Genomic DNA, 19,462 nt, shown 5'->3' with positions numbered 1-19,462 from the left:
GTGGCTCCGGGGCGCCGACAAAGCAGCCGCGCGGGGCAAAGCAGCGGCGCTGGCCGGCGCTGGCCGGCACAGCCGCGCTGGCCGAAACAGCCGCGCTGGTGACCGTGGAGCACCTCTGCCCGGGAATTTCCTAGTCTGTGGGCAATAAAAACACGGCGTCCACTCACCCTCTGCGCTTTCACTGGGAGCTGCAATCCTGAGCTGTTCCTAAACGGCCATCTTGGATCCACTCTCCTTTTTTGTCTATCTCTACTGCTTAACTAACATCCAGTTAGACCAACCTAAAATGTATCTATTTTGTTGGTTTACATACCTCTAGCACTCAACGCAGGACCTGGAATACAGCAGGAACCCAATAAATATCTGGACAATGGATAAATACATGTCTACCAAAATAAGGACTTTTCTTGGTTCTGACTTGAAAATGAGAAATAAGAAATTTTTAAGGGCCTCTCTAGGATATCTTGAAAAACATCAGTCCTATGAAATCAGTGTTTTAAGATCAAAAGGTAAGCTGAATGGAGGAATACATATCAAGTGTTTAATTGAGTTTATCAGTAATCATGACATTATGCTAGGGACTTCATTACATGCTACAACTCCATAAAGCACCCACTTAGGTTGTTCTGAATATGTTAATAACTTCTGAGGTTTTTATCCCACTCTTACTGGTGAGGAGGCTAAGGCACAGAGAGGACAAGACACCTGCCTAAAGGCACATGGCTAACAAACAAAAGAAACCGGATTCAAACCACATTGTGCATCCAAAGATAATGTTGTTGCCACTATTTCCTTGCCCTGAGGAAGCCCAGGGTGGAATTCTGTTTTTTATATAACTTTATTCACTAAAAAAAAAATGACACAGTTCTTAGGTACAGGAGTTCCCAACTAAGTAAAGAACACAAACATAAATAACAAACAGCACAAGTGCTACAAGGGAGCTACAAGCAGAGGTTTATGAGAATTCAGACAATGTCCCCAGAGTTCCAAAGCAGCCTCTTATGTAAGACTGGGAATTTAAGAATACTCTCTTTGGGCCTGAATCTGATGGCTATATCCCATCCACTTCCATTTTCATTACACTTACTCACATAATAATCTTCATTAATAAAATATGTGGCTAAAGTGCTTTGGTCTCAACTTTGGGCTGAAATATAACATGCCCTGAATCCACCATTAAATGTTTGTGCTCCTGTCCCAAAGCTATCAAACCGAGATGCCACCATTTACGGCAAACTCCACTCAACAACTTCAGTTCTTCTCTGAACGGAAGAGACCATCTGGGCGATAAATACTTTGTGCACTAGATTCACCTTTGATATTCCTTTCCCTTCTAGGCAAGTGGCAGGTTAGTGCAAGTATCCTACAACAAGCAAACTGTAAGAAAACTTAGCAGTAACAACACATCCACAAATGAAGGGACTGAAAACCTTCCTTTTACGCTAGTGTCCAACACAGTAGGATCACTGCAATGAATTTTAAACCATAAAGAAAACCACCCAGGAAAAGCAGTGCAGGCAATTGTTGTTAACAATAAACACAGAGCTGGCCTTAATTTTGATTTGGGTATTAAAGATTAAATCAAGGATTAGATACCTTGTGTCAGTTCAGTGGACACAGAGTAACAAAATTTGAATTAAATACCCACTTAAAATTGTTTCCCAGAATAACTTAAATATTCAAGTTGATATAAGGGTTAGGGTTATTAACCCTATGGCTAGTAAACTTGCACAGTAGGAAAATTACTTTCCTGGACAAAAAGAAAATGATACCTAATTTCCGTCAACAGTATCAAAACGGCAACACTGTTGGAAGCTGTATTGTGGCACAATGAAGAAGGTTATTTTGCAGCACTATGATCAATCAACATGGAGAATGGAATGATTGATCAGCTAACGCCATGCTGTTATACATTATAACGTTTCCTTACACAAACAGTTTTGCAGAAAGGGCAATGTAATATTGTTTGGAAAGCACCTGCATATTTGTCCACACACTGAGAAACTCCAACATCTAACTCCTGTTAATATTTTATGAAAAGCACGGCAAGGAAATATAAGATAACCAAACTTTGTGCCTAGAAAGCAAAGCTTCAGTGTGGCTGTACTTGAATACCTTGGCAGGTCTTGGGCCCACATACAGCTTAGACACTGCATTCAGGACCTCTTGGTTACCTGCTGCCTAGACCAGACTGATAAATGGAGGTTAGAGAAAACAGAAACTGCTGTTACGTGGCTTTTATCCTTCCAAACCTTCCAGTAATACTCCTCAACTTGAGTTGGAAGCAACCAGGAAATCCTCAAAGAGCCTTAAGATGTCCACTCATTTTTCTCCCTGAACCCTGAGGGGCATCACAGCTGACTCCAAGAGACATTCTAAGGAGATAAGATAGACCAGATTTCCCAGTTTGGTATACTCACAGCATCCAATCTCACAGCAGATACTTGTTGTTCAGCTTAAATAGGTGCTCTGTGAAGTTAAGAACAATGCATCCCCACCTCCAGGACGCAGGTGCTGTATACCTTTTAGGCATATAACTCTGAATTAAACTGAGCTTTTATAGATAAAGCAGTTCAAACCCAGGCCTCCTGAATGAGCCAGCCAGGTGCCACATGATTTTCACTTTATTCCAGTAAGAAATGCTCAAATATTCTTTGAAGGTCTCTAAGAACTTGCATGGAATCAATCTAAATCCCTATCAATGATAGACTGGATAATGAAAATATGGCACATATATGTCATGGAATACTATGCAGCCATAAAAAAAAGAATGGGACCATGTCCTTTGCAGGGACATGGATGCAGCTACATCCTTAGCAAACTTATGTAGGAACAGAAAGCCAAATACCACATGTTCTTACTTATAAGTGGGCATTAAATGATGGGAACACATGGACACATAGAGGGGAACAAGATGCACTGGAGCCAATAGGAGGGTGGAGGGTGGGAACAGGAAGAGGATCCAGGAAAAATAACTAATGGGTACTAGGCTTAATACCTGAGTGATGAAATAATCTGTACAACAAACCCCAATGACACACGTTTATCTATGTAACAAACCTGCACATCCTGCCCATGTATTCCTGAACTTAAAAGTTAAAAACAAACAGCAGACCAGGCATGGTGGCTCATGCCTATAATCCCAGCACTTTGGGAGGCTGAGGTGGACGGATCATGAGGTCAGGAGATCCTGGCTAACACAGTGAAACCCCGTCTGTACTAAAAAAGCAAAAACTTAGCTGGGCATGGTGGCATGCACCTGTAGTCCCAGCTACTTGGGAGGCTGAGGCAGGAGAATTGCCTGAACCCAGCAGACAGAGGTTGCAGTGAGCCGAGATTGCACCACTGCACTCCAGCCTGGGCAACAGAGGGAGACTCTGTCTCAAAAAAAAAAAAAAAAAAAAAAAAAAAAGAAAAAAGAAAAAAAAAAAAAAAAAGAAAAAAAAAGAGAGAGAGAGAGAGAGAGAGAGAGAAAGGAAAGAAAGAAAGAAAGAAAGAAAGAAAGAAAGAAAGAGAGAGAGAGAGAGAGAGAGAGAGAGAGAAAGGAAAGAAAGAAAGAAAGAAAGAAAGAAAGAAAGAAAGAAAGAAAGAAAGAAAAGAAGGAGGAGGAGGAGGAGGAGGAGGAGGAAGGAAGGAAGGAAGGAAGGAAGGAAAGAAAAGACAAGAGAAAAGAAAAGAAAAAAGAAAAGAAAAGAAAAGAAAAGAAAAAAGAAAGAAAGAAAGAAAGAAAGAAAGAAAGAAAGACGGTTAAAAACAAATAAGAGGAATGCTCAAATAACTACTTGCATCACAAGTACTGGCACTGAATCCTATGCTTCCCCACAGAAGTTTCCATCACATTATAGCATCAGGATGCTTACCCTTCCCTATCCAGGGCCGTGCCACAAGCTCCAAGAGCCAGAGATCATGTATGTATTATGTGTTTCTGTAATTTCTGGGCCAGAAGAGTGTCTGTTCAAAAGCTGTTGGCTGACTGAGATATCCAAACTCATCTTCTCTGCTCCTTTCACTGAGGACATATGAAGGAAATGAACAAACCATAAATCAACCAAGTCATGGGTTAAGAAAAGAAAGGATGAGAAAGCTAAACTAACCTTGGTTTTTAAGCCTTAAAGAACACCTAGAAGTACTTAGATGATTTGCCCAAGTCACAAAATGTAGTAGTAGAACCCGGAACACAAAGCTAAATCTCTAGTGGGTGACAATGAGTGAGGTATGGTACTAGGCATAGGCAGAAAAGAGGCATATATTTCAGGGTGTCTGGAAACACCCCACTTTCAAACATCTTTACTTCCCCAATGGCCAACGCCTTTTATTTCATCATCAGAGAAGACAAAAAGCAAAATCTGTTGTGGAGTTTGGGTTATTTCTATTCTTTTTGCGGTTTTCCATATTTTTCTGATTTCTCATAGTTAAAAGGAATACTCACCATCTTCACAGCTACCCTGAGGGTACTTTGCGGTCTCCACTGTACAGATGAGGCTACTCCCTTCAAGAGCCCACAGTCCCAAAACCAGCCAGGATTCCACATCAGGAATCTGGGTCCAGAACCAGCATTCTCTACTTCTGTGCTCCATTGCTTTATGCAAGGTATACACAACTAAGCTCAAAGTTTTTGTGAGCAGGAAGAGGGACATAGTTATTCGAGACACAAATCACGACAGTGAAGAAAGTGCAGGAAGGGGTTGTTGCCAAAGAACACTGAAGGCACACTTGCATAACTCAAAACTTTCAGCTTCCTAAAGGACTTGGACACTTAGAAATCTTCTTTCAGCTGAAGATACACCTACTCCCCAAAAATACTTTAGAAAATACTCAATGGACATAGAGCAAAATGGGCACAGTGTTCATTTCAGCTTCAGAAGATACACAGACAAAATCTTACTGTTTTCAACCTTTATTTTCCAGAAGTTTAAACAGACTGTCAAATCCTCTTCATTCAATTTTACTTCACAGACCTAGAATCCTACATATCTTATTTGCAAAAATAACTTCAAAACTCTACTACAAATGTGCTAAAACACTAAAGAACATGTTGTTGTAAAAAAGAAAAAGAAATGGCTTTACTCTCACAATAACTTATTACAGCTATTTACACTTTCTTATATTAATATTAGTTTGACCATATGCAAAAATTTTAGGACACTTGTACAGTACCTAGATCATTTCGTATTCTGCTTTTTCATTTAATACATGTTAAGCAGTTACCCATGCTTTTACATGGAAGACTTTTTAATGTCACTGGCAGCAGTGCAGTCATTGAAAGTAGTATTCTCCCACATCAGAGGTGCACATCAATGGACTGGCCTTGCAGTAACACCAAGTGATTTCTAGTCCACTCCTGCCATGAAGGGCAGGTAACCACACTCATCATAGAGTCCCATTCTACTGGCATTCCCACATGGCTGTGAAATAGAAGTTCCCTTCCAGATTGCCCAGTTCCCCTACTGAGGGTACACTCCCTTAAGAAACAAGACCTATACCAGAAGGTACTGAAAAGCCTTAGTTGGCAAAGTGAAAGGCAATGTGGAAGACCAATGATGGCTGGCCCAGGAGAGGAAAAGTCGAGGCTGGCAGGTTGCAGGCTCCAAGTGATAGTTCATTAATACTGGCAGCTCCTCTAGAGAACTCAGAACTCCAAACTATTTTTGTCCTCAGGCTAATACTCTCCTTTTTTCATAAAAACTTGTTTCAGCAATAAGTATCAAGGAATAAAGCACAAAAATCAGTTACCTGTTTGTAACAAAACTGGACTAATTCAATTTAATTAGCAGAGGCCCCTGACAGAATCTTTTTCAGGCAGGCTCCAAATAGCAGGGACACAATGAGAGCACAAAATATTCAGGATGCGTTAAGAACATCTATGCACTAACGCCAAAAGCTTGCCTGTCACTTGTGCTCTGGTTGGTTAGAACAAAAACTATTTCTAAAAGTATAAACAGAATATTATTTCAGGGCCATAAAAATAACTGTGACCCAGAAATTCCAAATTTAAAGTCCAAATTTATGGATATAATCATTAAAAGAAAAACATAGGCAAAACTATGTTCCCTACAACATCATCTACAATTTCAAATAAGTGGATGGAATTTTAATTCTAAGAATATAGGCATTCTCACAATAAATCACCTGGATAGCCCATTATGTAGCCATGACAGTGATGTTTGCATAGTATACGAGAAAATGAAAACAATGATACATGATAAAAATAAAAAATCAAAATAATTACTGTAGTTCCAATAAGTGCTTTGTAGCTGCGTCAGCATATATGGAAACAACATGCAAAACTAAAAACAGTTGTGTTAGAGATTGTGCATTTTTTTATTATTTTTATCTACTGCCATGAATAGTTTGTTTTTAAAACAAAAACCCAACTTGTTTGTAATATTTTACTTTAATTTTTGGCACTAAGATTTAATAAATTTTTAAATTCAAGGACAATTTTAATCTAGCATTAGAGCAAATGGCATTCACTAATTAGGATTACTCTAACACTGATTATTGATTTCCCCCAAAGTGTATTAAGAAAATTTTGTTTTATGTGGTTAAGAAAGCCCTTAAACTATCTTAAAATCTTTCTAGAAACAACCCTGAAAAGAAGATACTGAACCCTAAAAGGAAAATTGTTTTGCCAAGAAAATTAAGACTTTTAACATGCCCAGAAAAGAACTGTCAGATAAATCTCAAAACCATAACAAAGTATTGACATTTTTTAGGTCAATTTCAAAAATGTAAACATAAGCATGTAAGCAAGGAGCAGCTCTGAAGTTATAAATAAGACAACTGTTTACTTTTCAAAGTGAGGCTCCTCCAGCTATGGATTGGGAGATTAAAAGGCTCATTTTCCGAAAAAGTATGGGAAATTATTAAGTTTGCAGAAGATGATGGAAAGTGGGGAGAATAAAGGATGTTTTAAAGCCTCACTGAACCCAAAATATTATGCCTGGGGGTGGTAATCAAAACATTTAGCCCTTCAAAGCACTGACTCGCCAACACTGACATCCAACCCAGCTGATGTGAACATCCAGTATGATGGGATTTGCTTCCTCCAGGATAGAAACCACCTACCTACAAATTCAGTCCTTATAGTTTCCATCTACAGAACTGCCAGAAGTCTTGTCTGGTGGGTTAACATTAAAGCCCAGAAAAGAACAAGACAACAAACAGCAGCAGGAACAGTTGTTAGAATGGCCAAGGTTCACTAAATACACCCTACGTCCGAGTAAGAGAGGATGTGAGAATACTACACTGCTGCTTTTATTTTAACCACATGCTATGAAAGCAAGAACCGCACCTTCAAAACAAACTCTCCTCTCAACATCCCTTCATAGAGGGATGGATGAGAGAAAACATCGAACAATGTTTCCTTGAACCCTCGGAAACTGCTCTGCTGATGAAACAAGTCTACAAATGTGAAATATACAAACTTAATATTAGGTTGGTGCAAAAGTAATTCTGGTTTTTGCCTCTATAGAGTCACCATCTCTATGCTATAACTCAACTTAAAACTAGAGTATCAAACAATCACTGCATGCATAGGCTCTGGACACTTGTTAAAATGCTATCAGATATCACATATTAAATCTATTGCTAGTTGTGTCTTTCCTATCATCCTAATTGGATTCTTATGCAGAACACTCAAATTCCTAAACAGTTAAAGAGTTCTAATCTTCTATAGTCATTGTAGGAGAAAAGGACCATGGGTGAGGGAATTTTTTACAGTTCCTGCCCCACCTTGCCCCTCAAACAGCAGGCAAGAGACTGAGCCTCGGATCCAAGCTACTGCCTCCAACTCCCCCAACCTCTTCTGCCAAATGGGATTTGGAGACTCAAAAGGCTACATTATTACATAATAAACAGGAAATATTTGAGCTCCAGAATAACTGTTAAGTAGCAATAATTTCCTTAATCAGTGCATCTTTGGCCCGCCCTAGTTTCCGGTCCCACTGGTGTTATGCGACTATCACAAAAGTCTTAAGACAACAAAAAAAGTGAAAAGTCATAGCATGTGCCTTTTGCTTTTTAACCAACTACCACATTCTGCCCTTCCCATTCAGTCTGCATGACAGCCCTCCCAGCATTGAAACGTGTGATCACCTGCAAGCTTCCACCAAAGGGAGTGGTATGTGTGTAATACAAGGTCAAAAACGCTTCAGTACAACCAGAGCTGTACCCAAAAGTATCCAATTTATAGTCAATAATAGTCACAAGAATATTGTTTTTTGGAAGACCGTTATGAAATGAAAGGCAGTATGTTAGCAATTTGTGAATGAAAGGCAGTATGTTAGCAATTTGTGAATGAAAAATTATTTCCATCACCTTATTATCAGTAATATTCAGTCATTCAATAAACATTTCAGAGACTTCATTATAAAAAGGCTGGTAAAGGTATCGCACAGCTTTCTAATTACCACAAATCCAGCAACTCATGTGCTGACTTATTGCTCAAAAATATTCATTGAATTCTAATTATACATTAGATTCTAAGAACATGAACGGAAGTATAACCCTGATTTCCAAAAACAGTGATTCTGAGGCCAGTTTAAATTTGAGAGTCACTTGCAAACTATGAGGCTTTTTATGTCTGTCCCCAAGAGATTCGGCTCCAGTAAGAATGCACATTAACCAGAAACATGCCACTTTTTCAATCACCTCCATGTGATTCCATTACAGGTGGCCTGGGAACCACATTTCAAACATTGTGTTATAGAAACCAAAATATACACAGAAAAAAATAGGTGCTGAAGATTTTAAAGTCCAAATCCATGGCACAAACAGTACTACAGGACTTCCTGAACTGAGACACCCGGACATAGGTGTTGTTAGGGCCTTGTTAATAGCCCATCAATGCAAAGTGAAACTTGGATAAACAGGAAACAAACAGGCTTAAGGCAATCTGAAAATGTTCTTTAAATACAAAACAAGAGAATCCGTGAAAAATGGCAAGAATATAGTGCTAAGTCACCAAAAATCAGTATCTTGGTTCTTTAAATCTCATTTTCCCCAAAGTATCCTTTAGAACCACCAAAGCTTCATGGATCTCACAGACATGATCTCACAATTTTAGGAAAGAGACTTGCACACTATATTTCATTTCTATCATGAAATCATAATAATTTATTGAAGTTAAAACACAATGGAAATTTCCTACAACCACTTTGTTTAATAACTACACAATCTGAGGGCCACAAAGACCTGTAACTAGGTCCAGATCACACACTCATTAGAAGGCAGAACTGGGGCTAGAACTCAGGTCTCCTGCCTCCCAACCATCCAATCTCCATGCAGTCCTCATACTATAAAGGTCAACATCCGAATTCATCTAAGTCCTCTGCAAAGGCCACATCTTGAACTCATGCAGTTTTGTTCTGTTTGACAGACAGAAGGCATCAGGAAAAACAAGGTAATTTCACTTTCTATAAATTAATTAAAACATGGATTTTTATAAACAGTTGGTATTATATATCACTGCATGCTGTGCTAGGGTGAGTGTTACTTCTAAAAATACTAAAGCTTCTCTGATGGAATTGGATCCAATATCAATTTTTGCCTGGCAACATATACAAAGCCTTGCTTCACACCAAAGATCTATAAAAGGGCAGCTGGCAGGATTTCACCCGTTAATACTTAGTGCCCAATATACAATTCTCCCTTGAGCTAGACAAAATCCACCCAGAACTGTTTGCTTGAAATTACAGCCACCCATTAAAAAAAAAAAAAGCCTCTAAGCCAGCTGCTGAGGCATCTAGCTCTAAATGTATGATCTTACTCTATTTCTCTTACCTTAACATCTGTCAAAATCAAAATGTCTGAAGCCAGCAAGGAAAGCCACATTTCATTTTGTAGACCCAGATTTATGGAAACTTACACAAATAGATAAATGTGCATGCACACACACACCCCCAAAATATCATTATCTGGGCATCTCCAGAACTAGAGATGCATTTTTAAGCTTGGTATTGCATTTAAGAAACAGATTAATCTTCCTACTCTACTTCCAGCCAATCAATATACTCTATTTCTATTGGAGGCACATAAACAGAAGAAAGGAGGTACAGAGAAGAGTCAGATACTTCGTGAATGCCCACGTGCCAGTTACAATGCTAAATGTTTGATCCATTTTGGCTCATTTAAGATACAGTCTATTACTCTGAATGAGTAATCGTGTTTCAGAGAAGAAACTGAGACTCGGGGTAATTTCACCATGGTCTCACAGTCATGTCTCAGGTATTTAATATTTTGTACCTTACACTGCAAAAAAGAGAAATCACTCCTGTGACCCAAAAGAACTTAGAGCTCTTTTTTTCCCCCATTTATTTATTTTATTGCATTTTAGGTTTTGGGGTACATGTGAAGAACATGCAAGATTGTTGCATAGGTACACACATGGCAGTGTGATTTGCTGCCTTCCTCCCCATCACCTACATCTGGAATCTCTCTCCTTGCTATCTCTCTCCTTGCTATCTCTCCCCAGCTCCCCACCCCGCACCGTTCCTCCCCTATTTACCCCCAACTGACCCCAGTGTGTAGTGCTCCTAGAGCTCTTAGGTCTCTGTGAACTCACCATCACAACCACTCTGCATTCTATAAAAGGAGAAAAGTAAGAAGTGTGAGATATGAAGAGGTTAAAACACAACAGAGAGGAGGCTAAAGCCAAATCTTCCCAGACCACTGTTGTACTGAGTCACTAGAGCAGTAAAAATAAACAATCCCCATGGTTTGTGTACAAAGAGCCACACGGCCTCTCTGGGTGCCAGGTGTCTTTTCAGCTAATGCCATCTGGAACCTCTATCTCAGGAGGTTTACCTGAGTTTTATCCTTTGTCTACACAGTTGTAACAGAGGGATGAAGGGGCAGGGTAGGATAACAAACACCTTTTTGAAATGCCATCAGAGCATAGCCACAACAATTTATTTTTTAATTTACTATATTCATAGCATTTCACTCTCAGAATTAAAATTTTTCATGCCAATGTGACCACATTAAAAACACCTTGTAATGATGATTAATTATTATTTGTGATTTTAAAAGTCAAATAACAGATGAGGTCTGCTTGCTAACACTTCATGTCTGTTACTTTCCTTCTCCAGCTGAGCCACTGTAGGCACGAGGGCCACAGTTTCAGGCCTTTACTTCCAGAAGAGCTCTGGGGTGGGTCAGGAATGAAGAACCCAGCAAAGCGATTAGGGATCCAGCACCTTTTGAGAGTTCTGTCATTATTCCCGAAAGATCAAGCCAGTTCTCTGTCTCATAGGAAGGTGAGCTGTAGGTGAGCTCCGGGCACTACCTAGGCTTTGGAGCAATATATGGCACTGCAGGATGAACAAGAGGGAACAGGACAGGATGGTGTCTCATCAGTGAATGCTAAGAAAAATGGCAGCTGATGTTTTTATTCCTTGAGTGTACTGAAAGAACTCTGGCTTTGGAATCTGGCAGATTTTACTGGCAGTCCCAATTCTTCTATTTAGTAACTTAAACATGTTATTCGGTCTTTGGCACCTGCATTACAGGGCAGTTGTGACAATCAGATGAGGAGAGGTACATCTGTCATACAACCAGAGCCTGACACAGAGTGGAGGTTAAAGATTATCCTGGCTCAGACCTGCTCAGGGAACCGGTAATGGGAGGAGGGGAAGCAGTGCCAGCCCCGGCATTTTGCAGTTAGAGAGGAGACTATTTTCAAGGTCTCCTCTTCCTTGACTCTTCCACAAATTAAAGTGCTCAGGAGGCAAAGCCAGTCCTCCAAAGGAATGTGAAGACATATGGAGGCCAGGCTTTGGGGAGGGTCTCAAATGTCTACAAGAATCTGCAGAAAGCTATGGGAGCCATTCCTCCAAAAAATACATTCATGCAAACACATAACATTTTGCATTTAATTTCAGGGAGTCCACAGATCCCTACACACTCCTGAGTCAATGGCCTTCGATTTACTGGTAAAGGTTACCTGATATGTGCTGAAGTCACTGCACTAGACTCCCATTGTTTTACTCTTTAAAAAATAAAAATAAAAATCATTACTGCCATTTGAAAACTCCATAAGCATGAAGATTTTAACAAAATAACAAAAACAAAAATAGAGCAGGAAATAAAAAGGAGATGAGAACACAGCCCAACTAGGACCTTATTGAAGCCACACCTCCAGCCTAGCGAGGATTCTAGAAGGGGCAGCTGTGTGGTCCTCTAACCTCAGACTGGCTCCTCAACTGTCCTTCACAAAGGTCCCTGTTCCCCCACAACACGTTCCTGCCATTCCCAAACATTGCTTTAGGCCAGAGCAATCTGAAAGCACTCACCTGGGCTCATATCCCCTTGACATATGGAGGCAATAAAAGAAGCAGGTGCCAGGTGGAGGTCAGACCCATCCCGGACCCACACCTGCCGAGGCACAAACATGGGCTCCTGCAGGCTCCATCTGCTGTGTCCTGCAGCCAGAGCCTCCCTCTGGAAACCAAAACTGAGAGCCAAATGGACACCTCCCCAGCCCCACAAGACAGTTCATCAACCCAGGTAGGGAAGATGAGATGAGGAAGTCTGAAATAAAGGACAAGGAGAAGAAAACAGCTTTTCTGCTCTGCTTCGTCAACTACAGGCAGTGAGACTCATGCTGTCACACAGTTTTCTCTAATTGGCTTGAGGTAAGCCTGGGGTTTAGGACACACATCCTGGGACAGGTTCCCCATGAAGACACAAAGTGACTCAGCCTCTCTTTCACACTGAAAAATGATACCCCCAATATGTGAAGCTTCAGACAAGAAGCTGATTAAGAAGGAAGAAATCTACCCTACCTCCTACCCCCACCAATTCCTGTGCCTAAGCCCCTTCTACAGGGCTCACATTTCTTCTTCAGTTGTTGAATGACTAAGACAAGAAGCAAGCACAGAGTGAGAAGCAGAAGTGCCGAGCTGAAGTTCTGGTTCTGCCACTTACTAGCTCCTTGCTACTTACTAAGAAAAAGAGACTAACCTTCCCCATTGGAAACTTACTCTCTTTGCCTTGTTTCCTTGTCTATAAAATGGAATTGATCTCTGCCTGATTGTCATACAACGTATTGTCCAGAAGACCCCATGAAATAAGAAAAGTAGGAATGTATTTTAAATAGCTCCAAACTGGTAAGAAAGTGCCAGAAACCATCAGGTGACTTGCAAGTTAGGGGGCAATGAAAGGAGTGGACTTAAAAAAGGAACCCTGTGTTGCCACAGTAATGATTCTGCTCATTCCACCCAGCAATACAAAGCAGGGCTTCTGGACCAGGATTCAATCAACAACAGATGTGGACTGTGTGGCCTCTGCAGACTGCTCACCCCAAGGGAACCAGAATACCCTCCACTCACCACCTCCCCCTGCCCTTTAACAGAGGACGAGCCAATGTTAAAGGGGCACCTACAGAGTGTGGTAATTCGAAAAGACAACAAAAAATGCAAGCATGAGAGAGTGCCAAAATGTTCATTAAAATGCAGGCCAGACCCCTCCCAAAAAAGTACGGCCAGAGGGAAAGGGATACAATCTGTCAGGCCAACTCTAGCCAAGGCCTACAAACAAACTAAATAACAAGGACAATTTCCATCTCACTCACACTCTGAACATATATTCTTCATTTAACAACTGCAAATCAAAATTGTTCTTCCTCAGTACCCCAAGATTTCCACTTGACCCAACATCTACCATGAAATGCATAGTTCCCAAAGCCTGGGCCGAACACTTCACATAGCAGAGAGGGTCACGGAAAACACAGACCAGACTGCCTGTACCCTTTCACCACTAAAAGGAATTGGGGCTTCTCAAAGGAATGGATGGCTCCAGGGCTAAAGCATACACAAGATGAGCCTGATCGTATTTTTATGCCAGAAAGTGAAAAATTTGTCAAAAGTAAGTGACAGGAACGTGCCACATAGACACAGAAGCCAGCTTGAAGGGGCCCCCACTGGCCAACTCAAATTTGATTAAGGGCTCACATTGAGTGCTGTGGTAAACTATGACCCAACGGAAAATGGGAACTCATGAGTGCACCCTAATAAAAAACAAATAAATGGAAATGATGTAAGACTCTTGCTTAGAGTAGAATGTCAAATGCTGAATGGTAAACATGGAAAGAACACAGAGATGGAAAACCATGTTTGCACACCTATCACTGTAAAGACTGAACTCAGAAATAATCATCATGGATGCTAAACCTTGCATTGATTTTGAGGAGAAGAAGGATGTCTACATGACTTTACATTAGCTCCCCACGGACTACTTATTGCAAGGGAAGAAAAAGAAAACAATAATTATATAATCAAGAAACTAGACAACGCTGTGATGGGATGTTCAAAATCACCACCACCAATGGGCACTAGGTGCCTGCAGATTTGACATCCTGTCAAGGACATACCACTACACAATATCCCAACTGAGACTGCATTACCCTGAATCTAATCATGAGGTAGTAACAACCCCAAACTGAGAACCACTGCATTTTTAAGGGGTGGGAGGCAGTCTTAAACAGTGTCAATGTCATTTAGAGAAAAACCATGGCTGTGCAAATGTTTCAGATTAAAAGAAACAAATGAATGAAAGAAAATCAAGTATTTGACCCCAGGTTAGAACCTGTATGAGAGAAAAAAAATATCAAAAATGTCATTGGGTTAACTGGTTAATTGGAATATGAATATTAGATCTGATTTTTAAAATTGTATCAATGTTAAATTTACTCAAGTTAATAATAGTGCTGGTTATAAAAGAGAATATCCCAATTCTTGTGAAATATTTAGTATTTAGAAGGGCCATGATATACATTTTTTGAGGAAAAAATGCATCATATTTCCTGCTTTTTCTTTTCCAAGAGATGTTGAGAAGACATGATATATTAAATACATCCTCCAAATGGTTCAGAAAAAAGATATGGGGGCTGTAGGGAGGGGGAAATTATAAAGTAAATAGGGTTAAATATAAGAAAAGGTGGATTCGATAAACAGGTGTTCTTTGTAATTTTTTTCCATAAATTTGAAGTGATTCCCAAATAAAAAGCAAATGCAAGCAAAACACACTGAACCTTCATTCTCCGATTACATTCTTCTTGAAACATCGTCTGGTCTTAACTTTCAGAACATCTCAATCTCTTCTGGATTTCCTACTTTATCTCTGACTTGTCCTTCACAGGAAACCTTCTTCTTAATTCATTTCCTAAGATTGATAGGTCATTTTGTTCTCAGTCTACACATTACTGTATATAGAACCTAACTCCATTTGAACTATATATGTATACAACACCTAGGGCCATATATCCAACAACTCTACTTTCTGAACCTCTCCAGCTAGCTTCCCACAAGCTTCCCCTACTTCCCCTATGGATGGGACACAGTTCTACATCTGTGAACATTCAGGCATATTGTGGGGACCTTAAACACCAGAGACTAACATCTCATCCCTCACCCTTATCACTAAGGGGCTCAGTCAGATGGAAGGGCAAGGGGAAAGAACATAACCAGAGCTTTATTTCACGCTTCCAAATAGCAAACTAAAGGAGAATGAATGCTTAAAAAATAAATAAAAGGGAAGAACTAAGAAAACGGCAGGTATAATTTCATTCTGCCATATTATAGCAAGTATAGTTCTTACTCTCAAAAACTGCAGCAGGGGACTGGCAGTCTTTAAGTCTTGGTTTTCATCCCCCAAGCACATACCCTGCCAAAGGAGTGACCAAAAGGTCAGGCTCAGGATTCATTATTCTATACTTACCATGGCTGTCTCTGGCCTTCCTCATTTTGAAATTAAGGACATTGAGAGCACCTACGTACCAGCCCACTTTCTTGTAGAATAAGACAAGTCAACGGTCACATGAGGAAACCACAGGTACTGTTCAATCCCAATTAACAGTCTTCCACATTTTTTTTATTGGTATCACTTTTTTTTTTTTGTCTTTGTAGAGGTATAAAAAGAATAAAGTTGAGGACAACTATGATGAAACATGAGTATCCCACAGGTGGGGTTGGATCTTGAAACAGGAGATTTGTTGCTCACAAGTGCCTGGATACCCAGTTCTAGTGTCCCTATTACTATGGAAGCATTTTTAATCATGCTGCCTCTTAAGAGATCCTCCCCTTTGAAGAATGCTACTGAAATTACTACCCTGCCCCTGGCAGGTTTCTGACTAAAAACTGGAAGCTGTCCTCCCATTTAGACACTGCAGATGGCTTATTTGCATATTATGATTCTCCCAGCTGATGACTGTTTGGGGGGATTATGGGATGAAGCAGATGGGTGGACAACCATTTTTTAAATTTATCACTCTGGCAAGTAACCAGACTAATAAATAATCCCTAAATAATAAATTTTCAAAACAACTCCAAATGCATATTCATTAGAAGGTTACAAGCAATTATTTATGAATGCAGAAATTTCCAAATGACAAACAGGGAAACAGTCTGATTCTGATTTTCCTAAAGTTTATGTTTGGGAATAATCCAAAGAAGACAGATCTCCTGGCTCTGGAGGCAGAAATTAGCAACCTAAAGGACATTACACAAACTAGGAACATTCATTGTGGAAAGCTGAGGTGGAAAAATTATAGAAATTAAGGGTTGTGGAGCAACATCTTTATTGGGCAAAGTAGAAAAAGTCCAAAACTGTGGCAATTATGGCATAATGCCAGTCCAAAAGAGTTATCCTAGTTTTACTCCCAAATCACCAGATAATTTAAAGTAAAATTTGTTTTTGTCCTGAATGATCCATGTAATGGCTTTAACTCTCCACCACTTACACCATGGAGACAGGCAACCTGCACACTGAAGGAAAGGCATCTTTTAATGAGGGGTAGTGCCCTTACAGCCATCAGCCAGGCTTCGGCACAAAGACTTCATCTCAAACAACTTGAAGTATCATCCTGGCATCAGTACTTTAAACAGAGTTGAAGAAATTGATCCTGATTTCCCCTCTCTTATCTGATTATATTTGTAAAACCTCTTGTCAATATTCTGTATGAATCAGGCATTGATTATAATAAAATAAAGACCCGGGATACAAAGTCGTCATACGATTGTGAACACAGGATATGTTACAAAAAGCAGGAAGTGAATGAAGGTGCCACAAAAATAATCAGGACGATTCAACTCACTGACCTTACAGAGGGAGGTCTTGCATGTAGTTGGCAACATAAATTAGTACAGTTTTTCCAGTAAGTAATTTTGTGATATGCATGATTCAGTAATTGTAGTTCAGCTATACCTCCAAAGAAATAATCCTGCATATCAAAACTGTTTTACGCATAAAGACATTCACTATAAAATCATCTACAATGAAGAAAAATGGCAATAATCTATACATTCACAGATTATTGATAATGTAAATGACAATATAACTACATTAGCAAGCTGTCTATAGGCATTGAAATTAGTCTTTAAAAGAGCATTAATATGACACAAATTTTACATGTTTAATACATAAAAATCACAGCAATCAAATGAACTTTGTCAACATCTTTAAATGCTAGAAAGCTTTCTCATGAACTACACATTATAAGTATTTAAAGAAACTCATTTTCTGATAAGTAAACTACCAGGGCATATTTGGTGAGCTTCAAAGCTATTGACTCCAAATATTTTGGAGACAATGCCGCTCCGCTTCCCTCCATCTTTCAGAACCCTCCAACATAACCAATCCCAAAAATCCTCCTCATTCCTTCCTGCTGTTCCTAGGCTCACTGAAGGGCCCCATCATCTAGCAGGTTGCTCACAGTAAGATACCTAGGCCTTGCCCTTGACTTATCCCTCTCTCTCCACATTCAATCACCATGTCTGATAAATTATATCCTGAAAAATCTTTCTGGGCCCTCCCTTTCTCTCCAGTCCCATTACTGGATTGCTGGACCAATTTGCTGGTGACAAAGGCCACCAGTTTCTCGTGCCCAGAGTACTGCACCAACCCTCTTCTGTCTGCCCCTCCAAACTAGCAGAGTCAGTGTTTGCCTTGGTTAGCAGTTGCATGTCTGCAAGCCCATTACTTATCGTCTCTGTGCTTCAGTCTCATCAGTTAAATGAATACAATAATAGCATCTACCTCATAGGGTTGTTGGGAGTAATAAATGAAGTATCATACGTAAGCTGTTAAAATAGTGTTTGACACCTAAAAGGTACTGTGTAAGTATTCGCTATTTTTCTTTTCATAAACTTGCTCCTCACTGGATCCCCAATATAAAATGTAGTGTATGCTGAATAACAGATACTCCATAAATATTTACTGAATGATTGTTTTAGGCAAATACTGATCACATTCCACTAAGATTCAGGTCAGAGTATCTCTTAATGCTGCATTATCCTTATTTCTACCAGCTCTTCATAGCAATGTAAAATGGAGCCTTGATTTAACTCCATGGGTTAACCTGAAAATAAAACAGCTCTAAAATTGAATTTTTTGAAATACAGTATTTTATAAAATCAGTTATTCCAACTACTTGTTTCCTGACCAATTAAAAACATCATACTAAATTTCCAGACATCTATCTGATTTTCTCAGAAAACTTTAAGATACTACATCACAGAATTAGAAATCAAGTGGAAAAGCATTTAAGATTCTTTGCTGATGACAATGAATTCTAATGAGAGAATAAAGTGGTAAATTTGATAGTATATAGAGTCTATTAAAAAATTGCTTTAAAATGTTCTCTGAAGAAATAATCAGATATATGGATAAATATTTATATATAAATGTGTTCACATCAATTTTCTATTGTGAAAAAATGGACAGAGCCTAAATGTCCAACAAGAAAAGAATGTTTAAATAATTTATGGTTCATTAATCTATTCTTTTAAATAGGTAAGCAGCCATTCAACCATCAGATTTTAGAAAATATTTAAAACAGGAAATTCTCAAATACATTGAGTAGGGAAGGCTGAAAGAAGGCTATAGGGAAATACACCCATGTACACATAGCAGCCCTTTCCAGCTATTGAGATTATGAATCACTTTTTTCTCTGAGCCAGAGTTCAAAGCCCAGCTCTGCCATCAACTAGGGGATCTTGAGCAAGTTACTATGCCATGGTTTGTGCACTTGTAAAGGTATAATGGGATTCAGAAGATTAAATTCATTGCTGCATATAAAGTGCTGAGAACAGTATCTGGCACACAGTAAGTACCATACAGTTGGTTGATAATATTACTACTTTTTTGTACCTAAACTCTTCACAATGATCTTACGTCATTTTTGGAATTTAAAAAATCAACAAATATTACTAAAAGCTCAATTATTAAAAATAAGCCAAATTTGGCAAAAATTTAGTTCAATATATAAGTTCACAATCTCTTCTCTGAAACATTTGAGGACCAAAGTGTTTCCAAGTATAGAATGTTACAGACTTTAGGCCAGGTGCGGTGGCTCACGCCTGTAATCCCAACACTTTGGGAGGCCGAGGTGGGTGGATGACGAGGTCAGAAAATCAAGACCCCCTGGCCAATATGGTGAAACCTCGTCTCTCCTAAAATACAAAAA

At 39.4% G+C, this 19,462-nt stretch overlaps 1 protein-coding gene across 2 annotated transcripts in view; it reads right to left on the bottom strand.

Annotated features, from left to right (window-relative positions):
- SH3GL2 (SH3 domain containing GRB2 like 2, endophilin A1) overlaps positions 1-19,462 on the bottom strand; it is a 225,686-nt gene that overhangs the window by 162,085 nt on the left and 44,139 nt on the right. The window contains exon 1 of one of the 2 annotated variants that reach the window (XM_037744755.1): positions 5,734-5,834. The exons of the other annotated variant lie outside the window; for it this stretch is intronic. The gene's annotated coding sequence lies outside the window, so the exon portion shown is untranslated. Of the gene's footprint in view, positions 1-5,733; positions 5,835-19,462 lie in introns of those variants that run through there. 2 annotated transcript variants of the gene reach the window in all.

This window comes from Cebus imitator, unplaced genomic scaffold, assembly GCF_001604975.1.
Source record: "Cebus imitator isolate Cc_AM_T3 unplaced genomic scaffold, Cebus_imitator-1.0 Scaffold183, whole genome shotgun sequence".
Classification (NCBI taxonomy): Eukaryota; Metazoa; Chordata; class Mammalia; order Primates; family Cebidae; genus Cebus; species Cebus imitator.
Note: the sequence above shows the minus strand (reverse complement) of the source record. Positions and strands in the feature narration are given on the sequence as shown.